We start from the raw sequence: 3,642 nt of genomic DNA, 5'->3' as shown, positions 1-3,642 counted from the left end.
CATTACTTTGCCAACAAAGGTCCGTCTAGTCAAGGCTATGGTTTTTCCAGTGGTCATGTATGGATGTGAGAGTTGGACTGTGAAGAAGGCTGAGCACCAAAGAATTGATGCTTTTGAACTGTGGTGTTGGAGAAGACTCTTGAGAGTCCCTTGGACTGCAAGGAGATCCAATCAGTCCATTCTGAAGGAGATCAGCCCTGGGATTTCTTTGGAAGGAATGATGCCGAAGCTGAAACTCCAATACTTTGGCCACCTCATGCGAAGAGTTGACTCATTGGAAAAGATTCTGATGCTGGGAGGGATTGGGGGCAGGAGGAGAAGGGGACGACAGAGGATGAGATGGCTGGATGGCATCACTGACTCGATGGACGTGAGTTTGAGTGAACTCCAGGAGTTGGTGATAGACAGGGAGGCCTGGTGTGCTGTAATTCATGGGGTTGCCAGAATCAGACACGAATGAGCAACTGAACTGAACTGACCAAGTAGAGTTTATCCTCAGAATGTAAGGCACATTGAAAATTAAAAATTCGGTAATTTAATTCACCATACTGTAAGCTTTAAGAAGAGAAAATCCCATAGAATTATCTCAATAGGGGCAGAAAAAGTCTTTGACAATATTTGTCATTCATTCATGGTAATAATTCTAGAAATAGGAGGGGATTTCCTGAACCTGATGAACAGCATCTTAAAAATGGCATCTTTTAAAATCTAAAGTAATATATTAATAGTGAAAGACCAAATGCTTTATTCTAAGACTGGAAACAGACAACAATGTCATCAATCATAGTTTCTATCCAACATACTGGAAATCCTAGGCAGTGCAATAAGGCAAGAAAAAAAAAAGAATTGGAAAGGAAAAGTAAAACTGTCTCTATTGGCAGATAATATGATTGTCCATATAGAAAATCCCAAGGAAACTGTAAACAGCAGATCTGGAGACAGTTATTAAAATGCTGACACTTTGCTCAGTAGGTATAAACCTTACTCAGGATGGTGAGGAAAAAAGGGAAGAAAGGCAAGGAAAAATGTGAAGAACTGTAGCGTGTGATCCATTGATGTACCGATTGTTGCTTCACAAGCTGCAAAGAGAAATAGCAAGTCATTCAACTCATAAGTGAGTTTGGCACAGAGAATTTATTTAGAGGATTTGCAAGGGGAGACTGCACCTCAGAGTAATCCACAGAAGGGAGAAAGGAGCGGGAATTTTTCTGTCCAGAGCCCTCCTACCTTCTGTTTTCCATTGAAATTTCACCCGCATGATGCTCTCTTCCTCTAACTATAGAGCATGTCATTTGGCCCCTCAGCACTTGAAGTTGGATGTTATGTCTGATACTTGACATTTCATCCAAGTCTGTAAGTTGATCTTAAATAGTTTGACTGAACTCAGACTAGTTTGGCTTAGGACAAAGCCTTTCAAAAAGTTGAGGGCAGAGCTTCCAGGCAGAAGGAAAGCAAAGGCAAAAGCTCTGAGATGACAGAATTTTGTGAATTTGAGACCTGAAAGAAAGCCAAGGTGGCAGATGTTTTGGCAGCCAAAGAAAGCAAATGACACTGGTTGAGGTTGCAGATTACATCTAGGAGCAAGGCCAGATAAGCATCTAGGCTGTGTTTCATTTTTCTAATTTTAATAGAACATTTTTGAAATGATTTAAGCCAGAAAGTGTTCAGGTTTAATTTAAACATTAAGAGAAATACTCTGGTGAGTGTAAGAAATGGATTGGAAAGAGATAAGAGAAGCAGGGAATGTCCATAGAGCAAGGAGAATGAATCATAAAAGTCTGTTAATACAAAAGTTAAGGAACCTAATGGGCTTTCCTGGTGGTCCAGTGGTTGAGAATCCACCTGGCAATGCAGGGGACCTGGGTTCAATCTCTGGTCCTGGAGGATTCCAGGCAACTCAGCCCACAGGCCACAACTACTGGGCCTGTGCTCTAGGCCTGTGCTCCACAACAAGAGGAGCCACCCCTCGCTGCAACTAGAGAAGGCCTGTGCACAGCAATGAAGACCCAGCGCAGCCAAAAATAAATAAATAACGCTTTAGAAAAAGAGAGAGAGACAATGAGATCTACTGCATAGTATTATTTATATATATAAACATTTGTTGTTGTTCTTTAGGCACTAAGTTGTGTCCGATTCTTTTGAGACCCCATGGATTGTAGCCCACCAGGCTGTACTGCCCATGGGATTCTCCAGGCAAGAATACTGGAGTGGCTTGCCATTTCCTTCTCCAGGGGATCTTCCCGACCCAGGGATGAAACCCATGTCTCCTGTGTTATCAGGCTGATTCTTTATTACTGAGCCACCAGGAAAGCCCTGTATATAAATATACAGACATGCAACATACAGACAAATAAAACATGTATTCTTTGAGGATATATGCATTCTTGAATGAGGATACATATGTGGGGGAAAAGTAAGGGAGTAGAAATTGGAGGTAATGAAAAACAATAAAGCCAGAGAGATGCTTTCCAAGGACCGGTGGGGATAATATTCATGACCTGAGGTATATGATTTACTCAACTGTGCACCCACAAAAACAAAAATCAAAACAACAGCAGCCACCCACTTCCCTACCCACTCTCCTCATGGTGACCCATGTCTGGGAGGGGAAAGAGTAGAGATGGGGCCCCACTTTGCTTCAGAGGGTAACGATGACTTGCTGCTCTGAGGGCTTCCAGGACCAGGTTCTCTGAGAGACCTTTGAAATAATCCAAACTTTTACTCACTAAGTGGGATGAACACAACTGCAGAGACCTTCCCTAGTAATTAATTCAGCATCTAAGCCAGGGAACCTGAAAGCTAGAGGAAGTAGAAGCTCCCTGGAGCCACATTAGTTAGGAAACAGTTGAGAGTATCAAGGCAGTCTCATAACTGATACTGCTGGGATGCACATGATGCAACGTCTCAGCCTAATTTCTCATTCCCTGGGGGGCTTCATGGAGCCAGGTCCTGTCTCTGGGCTCCAAGAGAATCCAGGCTGAGAGGTCTTGCTATTTCCCCTTTGCATAAGTTCATGTCTTGATCCCAGGAAAGTTAGATACTAAACTTCTACCATGTCCGATACAGCTCTGTGCCCTCAGCTACCAGGGCAGGGGTGAACACCCATTCAGTTCAGTTCAGTTCAGTCACTCAGTCATGTCTGACTCTTCGTAACCCCATGAATCGCAGCATGCCAGGCCTCCTTGTCCATCACCAACTCCCGGAGTTTACTCAGACTCACATCCATAGAGTCAGTGATGCCATCCAGCCATCTCATCCTCTGTCTTCCCCTTCTCCTCCTGCCCCCAGTCCCTCCCAGCATCAGATACTTTTCCAATGAGTCAACTCTTCCCATGAGGTGGCCAAAGTATTGGAGTTTCAGCTTCAGCATCATTCCCTCCAAAGAAATCCCAGGACTGATCTCCTTCAGAATGGACTGGTTGGATCTCCTTGCAGTCCAAGGGACTCTCAAGCGTCTTCTCCAACACCACAGTTCAAAAGCATCAATTCTTCGGCGCTCAGCCTTCTTCACAGTCCAACTCTCACATCCATACATGACCACTGGAAAAACCGTAGCCTTGACTAGATGGACCTTTGTTGGCAAAGTAATGTCTCTGCTTTTGAATATGCTATCTAGGTTGTCATAACTTTCTTTCTTTTTTT

The sequence above is a fragment of the Bison bison genome, unplaced genomic scaffold (assembly GCF_000754665.1).
Source record: "Bison bison bison isolate TAMUID 2011002044 unplaced genomic scaffold, Bison_UMD1.0 scf7180017864249, whole genome shotgun sequence".
Lineage (NCBI taxonomy): Eukaryota > Metazoa > Chordata > Mammalia > Artiodactyla > Bovidae > Bison > Bison bison.
The sequence above is the reverse complement of the archived record's forward strand: the minus strand, read 5'-3'. Positions refer to the sequence as shown.